Genomic DNA, 13473 nt, shown 5'->3' on the forward strand with positions numbered 1-13473 from the left:
TCTCTGTCTTTCCTGTGCAAACACACACTATGGTTCTAGGCTGTTTTGCTATTGATCCAACTTACTCTCTGACCTGACAGTATAAGGCATGTTTTACTACATAGACAAATTATTTGCAGGGAAATTCTCTGTCTCCAGCTGTGAAACTGATTAATGTTACAGTATGCAGATAACATCTCTATCTGTAGTGACACTTATTATTTCAAAGCAAAATGGAAAAAAATGCATTTAAGAAAATTATGAGAAAAGACTTTTTTTTTTTTTTTTAAATATTTTTTATTTCTTTCTAGGAGAGAGAGAGAGACAGCGTGAGCAGGGGAGGGTCAGAGAGAGAGGGAGACACAGACTCTGAAATAGGCTCCAGGCTCTGAGCTGCCAGTCAGCACAGAGCCCGACGCGGGGCTCGAACCCACGAACCGCGAGATCATGACCTAAGCGAAAGTCGGACGCTTAACCGACTAAGCCACCCAGGCGCCCCGAGAAAAGACTTTTTTGATAATCTCAAAATAAGGAAGTGTAAAATATAGCAACATATGTGAAAATGCAATGCTTAATATGCAAAAACTACCGCTTCAGCGTATCAGCAGCCATGTTAAATTATTTAGAAATATTTGTCTATGAAATAATAGATTATCATCCTTATTAACAAGAACTCTGCATTCAGGATTCTACATTAAAGTATTTTCTGATTTTTTTACAGTCTATGAATATTCTGTCTTTTGAATCCTCATAGTACTTTGAGTATAGTTGATCCTTGGACAACATGAAAGTTAGGACCACTACCCTCTCCTTCTGCCCAGTCAAAAATCTGTCTATAATTTGTGACTCTCTAAAATTATTAGGGCAACTTACCAAAACCATAAATAGTCAATTAACACATATTTTGTATGTTATATATATTACATACTGTATTCTTATAATCAAGTAAGCCAGAGAAAAGAAAGCTTATTAAGAAAATCATAAAGAAGAGAACATACATTTACAGTACTGTATTGAATTTATCCAAAATAAAAATCTGCATATAAGTGGGCCCACACAATTCAAACCTCAGTTGTTCAAGGGTCAATAGTATGTTTTCTTGATACCTTTTTTAACCCTCTCATCCCAATGGACAATGATGTTTGAAGGCAAATATGGTCTTACACAACTCTATATCTGCTATAGTGTTTAGTCCCAGGACCTGCTCTGTTGGACTAGTATAATTGTAAGGAAATTTTATTCTACCTTTAAAAAGGTCTATGTTTTCTATACAGATTTTGCAATACTTGAAAGTTATAAAACAAAGCAAATAAGGATCCTGATCCCTCCAAAATAGTTTTCATCAAGATGACATGAGAACTTAAAAGTATCTGACAAGAGCTATGTCACATATAAACCCAGTACTTCTGCAAATATACCCAAAAAGGGGAGATGAGAGGTGAGTGTACATAACAGGTAACAATGTTCCATTCTTCTGGAGTTAATTTCTCCTGCCAGGCTGGCTTGTTAGGATCTTTCAAAAAGACAAGCCAGTAGCCCATAAAACCAAATTCTAAGAAACTTACCTTTAAAATATCTCAAATGTTAATTCTTACTTCTAAAACTGACTCAGATCAAGTATCTGATAAAACACGGGAAAATAGGAAAGTAAATGTGAGCTACTCAAGTACAAAAATCAAGTAGCAGAGAGGCTTAAACATTGTTACGGCTCACTTGTAAGATGATACTAGAGGGCACAGTGGACTCCTGACACTTCCTAAGGAATTCTCCTTTGAGACATTTGAAGACAAACTACTGCATATTCCTCTTACACTAGTTTGGTGCTTCCATAAGCTTGCTTTTTTTTTTTTTTTTTTTTTTTTTTTTTTTTGTGGGGGGTTTTTTNACAGCTGCTAACTGACAGTGGCAGCAAGAGCCGGAGCACCTCTGATTTGCCTGGGGTTGTACACCCACTCAGCCTTCCGCACCACTTCCAAAACTCTCAACACTCTCTAATTGGGGAAATAATTTTCATGACATCATTTTGTTGGGAGGAAAAATGCAAAAAGGTAAGATAAAAACATGACAATAATTTCTACAATAGCAATTATTCCAAACTATAGTTACATGCAAATTAATGGCCAAAGCTATTTAAGGAAGTCTCCAGAAAATATAGTTTTGTTATATAGAGGCCTATCAGTCCAATTAGCAAGTTTGGTTGAACGGAGTATTCATCTACAGGATAAGACCTCTGTATTTCCTCAGTAAGATTGCAAAGGACAAAAACAAGTGAAGTAAACTTTTATACTCTATTTATGTAGAAATTCAAGGTATACTTTGGTGGGGAAAAAGAATAATTGTTAAAAATGCAAGAAAAGAATAGCTCCAAAAGCCTTCCAGTAGAATGCGTTGAAGAAGTTGGCAAGGAAGACAAAAGCAAGATATATAACCTCAAAACAGACATTGATGTATTGGAGAATGAGTTTGCTGCAGAAAATAAAATAAACTCAGGTTTGCATGGAATATTAAGGAACTTTTCAATAAAATGCTCATTAAAGTAAATATAAATATCTAATCCTAGAGAGTCAATGAAAGATAAATGGGTAAGAAAGAAGAAAACAAAGCAATTCCTGCTTTTAAAAGAAACCAAAACGTGTGTACATGCGTATTCATTAAATTATACATCTGAAACTAATGTTACCTTGTATGTTAACTAATGGAGATTTGAATAAAAACTTTAAAAAGAAAAATAAGAAAAAATAAAACACCCAAAAGAACAAAATATTTTACTCTGAATATAATTTTAGGAAGAAAAAAGTAAAAGATGAAACTACAGCTACAAAGAATTTTGGAAGGGATTCTGAACTGTGATTAAAAAAATAGCCTTTCTTCAGTTTTCAGAGTATATTCATACTTGTCTTTGATTTAGATAGAAAAACTCAAGCTCGTATGACATCATATTCTCACGTGACAATTAATATAGACTTATTTTGTTGTTCCACTATGAGAAAAAGTGGAAATGGAAATCTGGGGCAAAGACCTATAGCAAGAGAGCTGTGGCTGCTACTAGAATCTAACACCAGGGCACCAAGGACACTAAATGCCCCTTAGTGAGGAGGTTCCAAGTGCACTTACAGGATTATCCTCATCACATGCCAATAGCACATCTGAAAAACATCAAGCTGAATGATCCTTTAAATCCGGAATGCGACTAGCATTCTGAGATACTAAAGTTCTTGAGTATTGTTAAAAATAATTTTTTTAAAAAATGGAGTGTGGTGATTTCAGCAGAAATGCTGAGATAAATATAATTGTCAACAATTTAAGAGCATCAGCCTGAAAGGAAATCCTGTCCTAAAAGAAAAATCTGTGAGTTTACCGTGCACATGATATTCAATGTTGGTTTGCTAGTATGGCAAGAAATACAAAACTATAATATTTATCAGAGGAAAATAGAATTGTATGACCATCAGAAGGCATCTCATCCTCCTTATTATAGAGATAAGAAATGTGAGGTTCAGGGAGTTTTGGTAATTAACCCAAAATACCCAATAATAGTGTCCAATATTAATATCCTTTACTCTTCCTAACAGAAAGTTTTTTTATCTCAGCAATAATATTTTATAGATGTATTTCATTTAAAAATGCTAATTAAATGAAAAATCTGTTCTAAAACAATGCTTGTAAAGTTAAAATGGTAAATAATGAGAGAAAATCCTTTTATTTTACCAGCCCACAAATGGACTATGCAAGGATTAAGAAAATTGGCACATGAGGGGCGCCTGGCTCAGTCGGATGAGTGTCCGACTTCGGCTCAGGTCATGATCTCACAGTTTGTGGCTTCGAGCCCCGAGACGGGCTCTGTGCTGACAGCTAGCTCAGAGCATGGAGGCTGTTTGTGATTCTGTGTCTCCCTCTCTCTTACCCTCCCCTGCTCACGCTCTCTCTCTCTCTTTCTCTCTCAAAAATAAATAAAATGTTTTTAAAAAATTAAGAAAAAAATTGGCACATGATTCAGGTCTTAAGGATATGAAAGTCTCCTGAGGGGGTTCTGGGTGCAGAAAAGCAAGTGCAAATTGCTCTTTTACAGATATTGTAGCTCAAACTAGCATTTAAAAATATTTTTAATGTTTATTTATTTTTTGATAGAGAGAGCAGGGGAGGGTCAGAGAGAGATGGAAACACAGAATCTGAAGCTGGCTCCAGGCTCTGAGCTGTCATCACAGAGCCCAGTGTGGGGCTCAAACCCACAGACCATTAGATCTCACCTGAGCCGAAGTCAGTCACTCAACTGTAAGGACACAAGTCTAAACCAAACTGACTCCATGACAGGCTTTAAGTTTCCCCTCTAAACTAGAAGGCCTAAGTTCCAGCTTCCCCGAAACTATCAGGCAGTTATTACCCAAGGCAGGAGAAACCACCCTTGCAACACCCAATCAGGAAAGGCCAGTGACCATCCTCCACATTACTGAGGGAGAGGCCTATAGATAGAAACTATAGATAAGACCCTGTTACCTAATGTTAAAGTTAACCCGTTAGTCGCCGAACAAGACCCTAGGCTTGCTCTGTAACTGGTTGAATTTAAAGGTACTCTAAACGTTGTAATTGGACCACGCCAAAAGTAACGAATACTCTAGACGATGTGTACGGTTAAACCCGCTGTCAATGATGTTGAATAATTATGATTGGATCACTGTTTCCATGCCACAACTTCTGTAACTTTCCCATCACAAACCCCATAAAAACCCTACTCTGCCTTTGCTCGGGTATCTATCTCAGCACAGATCCACTGCATTGGTGAGGTCTGTGAGCCCGAGCTCGAGCCCATAATAAAGCCCTTTGCCTTTGCATGCATGACTCGGTCTCCCCGGTGGTCTCTGGTCATTGAGGATACTGTGATCTGGGTATAACACAACCAGCTGAGCCACCCAGGTGCCCCCCCCCCAAACTGGCATTTTAAAGAATTACTTGTTCAAATATCTGCTCTTCCATGCAAGCACTATGTCTCATATGTACAGAAAAGTTGCGGGCATCCCTGAGTTCATGACTCATTTAAAAGATGAGTGGCTATGCAGAAGGCTTACACCATCAGGATTCACATTATTACTGATTGCCATAATAGTAATTCTCTTCTGCAGTCAGGCAAATATTTAGTTTACATTATAGTGAGTACATTGTGGAAACTACTCTGTCTTCTTAAAGAAGCAACAACGGATGTGTTATTGGTATTTGCAGTAATCTAATTAGTGAATTTACATACTGACTACCTCTTGAACAACTTCCTTCTGAAAAAGTTTTCTGCATACAAAGTGGGTATACATCTTGAAGACAGAATAAAACAGCCAAATGCCTTTTCATGTATGATTTAAACGTAAGACAGTTTCAAGGGGGTCTATGAAACGCTGCTTCCAGTTTCTACATGCATCTGAAGTACATTATTTCACTTAATAAACTAGAGGACAAATTATCAAAGATCCTTTTATCTTTCACTATTATTTAAATTGTAAATATTACATTGTATGACACCTTAAGTTCTCTTTTCAGACGTTAACGTGTACTGTTGAACGTATTCAGCTTTAAGTATACAGGGCTGAATTCTTCTTTTCTAGTGCCACCATTCCTTGGTTTGGTACAAACTTGAATTACATAAAATTTGGAGCTCCCTTAGCTTTTATCTACATCGCATTAAAAACACAAACTTTTAAAATCTACAATAATTAAATTATTTTATGTATTCAACACCAATTTTCTATATTACTAAAATGTAAGTGAAAGAAAGTTTTTTGGAGATCTTTTATAATATCCTTTTTTTCAATGCTATACTTCAGGCATGGGACCCCCATGAAAGTGAAAACCAAGACACAGGTGCTACAGTCAGGGAGCTCTGGATTCAAATCCTACTCTGTTAGTTAATATCTAGCAGTCTTAGGCAGGTTATGTAATGTCTGGGGCTCAGCTTCCCCTTCTGGTAGGAGAAGTATACCAATTCCATGGCAGAGCATGGGTAAACTAGGTGTCCTAATTGTTCTTATTGTGTAACATCACTGCCACCACTTTCAAAGACCTCCTCTGCGTTATTCCACAGGTGCTAAACATTGTGTTTGCCCTAATCTGTTTTTTCCATTCAGTTCTTGGTTTGCCAAATGGCAACCTCACCCTGGACCTCAATGGAGAAGAGAAGTTTGAATTTTCTGCAGGCAATGCTGTTAGATGTGTGAGTGGACATGAAGCACACAGATGCCTCCTCATGCCACAGGAGCTTCAGCATGGGGTCTTTGTTTTGTTTTGTTTCTTGTTTAGGTTTTGGTTTTTGGTTTCTTCTAAGCTTTAGTGAGTTCATTTTTGGCTTTTCCTTGCCTTAGCTTTCAACATTATGTAAGTCACCAATTTCCTATAATAACAAGTTCATTCTTGGATTACATAGAATGACTTCTATTTTCCTAAGTAACATAGATTAACATATCAGTAACTTCATAATATAAGACATAAATGTCAAATATTTTAAATTAACTGGATAAGCTGTGAACAGTAGCCATATTTTTATCATCAAGGTGAAAAATGAAATCTATCACTTGCTACTAAAATGATAGTGATAGTGATACACATTTATCGAACAACTACTAAGTCTAAAATAACACTTTAAGTAGTTTAAATTACTTACTCATTTAATACTTACAAGTAGCCCAGGAAGTAGTGCTGGGTGTAGATGAGGGAACAGAATCACAGAGAGGTTAAACAACATGTCCAAGAACATACAAACTATGAGAAGAAAGGTAAACACTTGAAATTAACAAGTTTGGCTGCAAAATCTGTACTTGTCACCAGAATGAATAATATCTCAATGTCTAGCTTTACCCTCATGCTCCACATATGATACATTTTGCCTATAATAACAACCTTATGAAGTTGTATTAAATATTTCTTCGAGTATTTTGTATGGTGTGTCTTCCTGAAGATATAGTAAATAAGAGGGCATCTATTAACTAACATTAATGGTAATAAATATTACTAATATTATTTTTAAAATTAAGACCTCTAATAATGACCATAGTAAGTTCTCTGAGGGCAGAGACCTTGCCCTGTTCATTTCTCTACCATAGAGCACTAAACACAGTGCCTGATATATGCAGAATTGTTTTAGCCCTTCCATTATCAGAATTTAATGAAATATTGCTAGTAAATTTTGTTTAATTGCCTTATTTATCAAACTCAGTTTACATAATTAACATAATTATAATATTTCCTAAAATAGTACTAAGAAATAGTAATTACACAGAACTAAGACAAGATATATAGATGAAAAAAACTGTTTGCATTGCAGGAGACTAATTTTCAGAAGTAAAGTTATGATTTCGTCTGAGGTCTGGTATAAAAATTATCAGGTTTAAGAGAAAAAATTGTCATTCTATTCAGATGGTGATATAAAGTGATATTTCAAAAAGGTATTACTTAAAGAGGACAGATTATATTTATAAAACAAAATGGTTATTTAAAGAATATTTTAGGAAACAAAATATTAGCAACATGATATTTAAGATGTTTCATATTGGGGTGCCTGGGTGGCTTAGTCAGTTAAGCGTCCGACTTTAGCTCAGGTCATGATCTCACAGTTCATGGTTTCAAGCCCCGCGTTGAGCTCTGTGCTGACAGCCAGCTCAGAGCCTGGGAGCTGCTTCAGAATCTGTATCTTCCTCTCTCTCTACCTCCCCTGTTCACACTGCCTTTCTCTCTCTCTCTCTGAGAAATAAATAAAACATTTTTAAAAATTCAGACAATTAAGATGTTTCATATATATCAGTATATTTTAGACATACACACAAACACCCATTATGTTTATCACTTATGTTATCACTTATATAATGTTGAAGAAAATGACTTATGAATTATACAGTTTAAGTGATATAATCATAGCATTCAACATTTTCCTACACTCATTCAATTTTAGACTTTATTAATGATAAATTTAATTTTAAAAGAAAATTAAATGTTATTCTAAAATGGTTACATGTGTCTCAAGATAATATGTGCCTGAAATTATTTTCAGTTAGGAATATCAAAGGGAGAGTAAGACCTTCTAAAATGTTGCCATTTTTTTTCTTCACATCAAGATTTTGATTCTTTGACAAATGAACTCAGGATCATGTCTCTTATTATTTCTGATATTTTATAAGACCAGCAATGCAAAGGTCCTTGGCTTGAGAACATTTACCTAGCTACTACATCATTTATATCCGTATAAAAATAGCTGAAATGGATCTGGCTTCTACAAACTTCATCTTTGATAGTATTAATAGTTTTAGTAGGGATTTTTGGCAGTAATGATTCCATTTTATTTCATAAGATTTTTTATGTGTTTGTTTTTTAAAATTGTAAAGGACAAATGGAATGGATTGAAGGTCAGATATATAGGCTGTGTGTTATATATTCTATTTAGAAAACCTTCAGGCAGTTTCCATGACAGCTTGAAACTAAATGTGCAATAAAATAAATTATTTAAAGTTTAACTTCTTTTTAAAGATATTAGAGTGCATATCTTTCAGAGACAAGAAAGAATTATTAAAGGCTATCTCACATGTATGTAGCTTATTAATTAGTATATTTTATATATTTAAAAAAGAGCATACTTAAATTGAAAAGAAAAAAAATAGCTATACTACATATTGGAGATTCCAAACTTCAATTATAGGAACTGTCAAGAAGAATATATATTTCATTTGCACCCAATATATTGTAAGTCCACACTCCCCTGCATCTCTGGGATACCAGATTACCTGTGCTTGTTATATCTTACGGCCCACACCTGAGCACTTTATTCACTATGGTAACTATACCGTCTCTTTCAGTAATGCAAAGTTCTATCCATGACCATATAATCTTGAACAAGGTTCATAAATAATCCATGTAGAAGTGAATCTTGCTATCACATTACTTCTGGCTAATCTTGTTTGGGCAAGTGTATAATTACGTTTATGAAATTAGTAGATTGCTTGCCCTGTCTTCAGTACTGATGTAATATGTAGTGACAGAAACAAAGAAACCTTATTGACGACAAGAACTGCAAAGTGGGAAGAAAAAGAGTGCTTTTCCACTTAGAACTAAATTTACTATTGAAGGAGCTAGGTAGGTAGGTAGAAAGGCAGCCAATCTAATAAATCTAATGTATGACCTCTAGATCGCATATGGCAGACTCAAAGACTTGGGTGTTAGTTTCTGATACATCTCTAGTCTTTAAAAACATTTATGTATGTATATATGTATATGTATGCATACAGATATGTATATGTATAAAAATATTTATGTATGTGTATATATATAGGCTATATATTTATCTATATATGGAATATATTTGTGTGTAAACGTACATGCATATATCCGTGTGTACATTTTCTTCTTCTGAAATGTTATTTCTTATTTTGTTTACCATGAAAATAAATTGTACCCTTGCTGGTGACTATTTACTCTCCATTTTTATTTGGACACACTCTGATATTACATTTTTCCTACTTTTAGTTAAAATAGAAATATATTATTAATACTATAAATTTTAAAATTAGAGATGCGGTTTCCTTACTTAATTATATTTTCATGTATATCATTTTCTGTAATTTCCAGTACATTTTATTAATCACTTTCTATATTAAATAAAATAATTTCCATGTTATAATCCATGTTATAATGTCCTTGTTCACCACACTGTGCATCAAACAATAAGTTTGAGTTTGAAATTTTCCAGAAAATAAAATTGGCATAGATTTTTATAAATTTCACACAAACTTTCCAAAATCAGGAAAAAATAAATAGTGTGAGAGACAGAGCCGAGCATGTGAAATTAAGTTAAAATTGTGGAATAAAGTATTTAAAATAAACAAATGAAAGAAAACCAAATTAACATTATGCACAAAAGAAAATAATCTGTTTAGCTTATTTCTTAGTATAGCATAAGGATCAAAAATAATTTAATGGTATTTTATTCCCTTATGCCTCTTTTTTAAATGTATAGTTCTTCACAATTTAACATTATTTTCAAGAGAAGTAATTCTATTTAGAAACTAGGTAATATTAGTTCACTTACACTGATAGTGCTGAATGCATTTTAATAGTTATCACATGAAAATTAAATAGATGTTTCAAGGGATTCAATAAAAGAGTGTGTTAAAGAGGTTATAAAAAATTAAAAACCCACTAAAGAAAACACTCACAACATCTGTTATTTTTAGTATGCAATATTTTAATGTCTTACCATCCATATGCCAGCATAATATTAGGAAAACTAAGTTCTAAGATAGCTTTATTTAATAATGGAGTAAGGATAGTGTAATACATCTGAATACATCTTTAAAATATGATTCTTTATCAATCTCAATGAAGACATACAACAATGATTAAATATGTTTTCAAAAGGCCAAAGCTTCAATTTTTGGTTTATTTTATTTTGTAAATAAAGGTTCAAGGAGAAAAAAGAGTGGCTTTGTAAGAAATCTCTGTCACCACGATATTCTCATTAATAAAAGAAAATAGAATTCAAATGGGCAAGCAGTGAACTATTTTAAGAATAAAAAGTTCACCATAATAGGTGGTTTAATAGACTTTGTTCTAATGACCTGTTTTGTAGTAAGAAATTTTATTCAATGGGTGAAAATGGTACAGGTGGTATTAAAATATTTTTTAGTTAGTAAAAAATACTGACAGTAACTAAAGCAGTACTAGATATTCTTGAAAATCAGTATTTATTTTTTGCTGATAAAACGAAAAAGGAACAATTAAAAGAAGTCATTTAAGCCTGTCTTGGCCAAGGACAGGAAGGGGAGGTTCTCATTCATAACCTTAAGGCAGTTTATTCTCCAGGCCTGCAAAAAATTACTATGCTAACATTTACTATGCATTTATTACACACATTTGCTTTTGTTTTGTTTTCTTTCTTCTCTCTCTCTCTTAAGCAGCCAAGTAGGCTTTGCTCTGTAATGGTGTTGGGAGTCCAAGACTACCTTCAGGCTCAATGATTCACTGGGCCTGGCAGGACTCAGAAAAGCTATTATACTCACAAATATGATAAAAGGGTATAGATTAAAACCAGCAAAAGCATGTAGCATTTGCATGAATGGCTCCACTACCTAGACTCCAGATCCACAAAAGTAAAATTAGATGTTCACTGCCAATCATGGCGTTGGAACAAATTCTATCATCAAACCAGCTCCTTGTGGCCCACTGCCTCAGGCATACCAAAAAAACACTCCTATCAGAGAGAATATCCCAAAGGTTCAAAGTTTCTTTCTCAAGTTCTTTCACTGTTGGCCAAGGGCCAGTGCAAAAAACAGGCCTTTCTTGGCAATGTGACAGGTTTAAGAACCCAGGACTGCTGAATTAACTCTTTCTTCTATAGTAACTAACATACTCCAAAACTTAGTAGCTGGAAACAACAATACTTATCACCTCCCAGTTGCTGACGTCAGGAATCCAGGAGCAGGCTATGTGGTTCTCTGCTTCAGAGTCTCTAGTAGAAGGTGAAGTGTTGGCCAGAGATGTAGTCCTGTCACAGTCTACTGAGGAAGGACGTACTTCCAAGCTCACTCAAGTGGTTTTTGGAAAGATTCTTTTCCCTGTAGGCTCTTGAACTGAGGGCTTTACTTCCTTCCCTGGCTGTTGGCCAGGGCAACCCTCAGGTCCTTGCCCAGTGAGCCTCTCCAACAAAATGTCTTGCTTCCACAAACAGAAAGAGCCCAAAAGTCAAGAGAAAGAGCAAGGGTGTCGGAGGCCGGCTCCGGCAGGTCCAGGGGTCCCTGAAGGATGGACGGTGTCGGCGAGGAAGGGGTGAGAGAGGCCCGAGAGTCTTTCTAGTCACCAGGCAGGCATCTCAGCTCTGACTGGGGCTCAACTTTATTTTATCATTAAGTGTTTGGGGGATGGCACAGAAGTGGCATTTGCCTTAGACAATGATTTCTGATGACAAACTTCTTTGATATGTAAGAATTTCCCAGAACATAGATTTGTAGAAGACTCCTGCATAACCTTTATCAATAGTGATTGAGGTAGGTGATTTAGATGCTTATCCTATGGGGAAGGAAGGTATCTTTAGCATACAAGACAATGTTTTTAGCATAAAAAGGGTGAAGTTACTTCTTTGTGGGCAGGGGTCAATAGTTTGTTTGTTTAAGGTGGAAGTATCAAGAAAAACAGGTCTTTCAGGGAACACCTCAGCTCTCATAATCACAAAAGAAGTTCCTCAATAGGTTCCTTCACAGGGAGCAATTAGCATATACAAGGCCAGAAAATGCTCTAAGCAGAAACAATTGGGTGGGGGTGGATATCTGCCCTTAACTCTAAATTAGGCTCTTTGTCTCAGGGCCAGACTCAAGCCCCTTTTATCATGTTAAGTCTTGGATCTGCAAGGCCCATAGGAAGAGCTTTTTAACAATCATCCACAATATTTTCATCTGAAATCTCTTTTGAAAAGGCAGGAATATGCTTTTCCTTATGAGCAATCTGTGTGGGCAATATCGGTCTGATCTGGAATATTGTGAGGCCTGGTCAATACCAGCAGCCTCATTTCCAACATGAGCCAGTAGTAGCAGAAGGAGATACCAGTTTTCATTTCTCATGGCAGGAGCTGTGCAAATACTGCCATTTCTTTGCTGTGACTGTCATCCAGAGAGGCCAGTGCGGCTCCCGGCACAAGGGAGAGCCAGCAAGAGAAACGGTGCTAGTAACATGGAAGTCATAGGCTTTATAACCTAATCTCTGAAGTGGCATCTTATCCTTTTGCCATATTATGTTCATTTGAAGCATTCTGTAGGTCCAGCCCACAACAGGGAAAGGGATTTACCTGAAGCCATAGATCATTGTCAACCATTTTTGAAGTCTGTTTACTATGATACTGAACATAAAGAATCTTTATAAGAAATCCAGAGTAATTAGTAGAGCCACTCTGTGGCTATGGTGCAACAAGACAGAAACGAAACAACTCAGGAATCATATCTGAACACAAAGAGAGGGATAAAATACAATCGGAGAAATAATTAAGCATGTCCCTCTCTTGACTTACTTGTATCATGACTGCTTCTTTACTATGCATACGGTTACCCATGCTAACATAGCTGTGCTTTGTTCCCTAGATAAAAACTTTTTAAGAATCATAAGCATGAAATTGACCCCATCCTGAGACCATACAGTCTAGAACAAATCCTCATTTCTTTAAACTCTCCCTAAGCTCAAACTCTCTAATAAGCCTCTTCTAAATCCTCCTTCCTGAGATGCCTCCTAGCTCCCTGCGGTATGCCTTCTCCCCTGCTGCAGTGAGCTAATAAATCTAACTTTCTTTCACTATAGGTGATTTCTTGTTGTCATTGGCTGGTGGGCATTGATACTAGGCTTTGTGCTAAGACTTTGCAAATATTGTTTTATTTAAATCCTCCAAACTCCATGTGGTATGTACCATTAATAGTTGTAGCTACCAAATAAATATGTGAGGCTTAGAGAATAGAAGTAATTTTTTTCTACTGGCAAAGCTAATATTTAATT

Source organism: Crocuta crocuta, unplaced genomic scaffold (genome assembly GCF_008692635.1).
Source record: "Crocuta crocuta isolate KB4526 unplaced genomic scaffold, BGI_CrCroc_1.0 scaffold517, whole genome shotgun sequence".
Classification (NCBI taxonomy): Eukaryota; Metazoa; Chordata; class Mammalia; order Carnivora; family Hyaenidae; genus Crocuta; species Crocuta crocuta.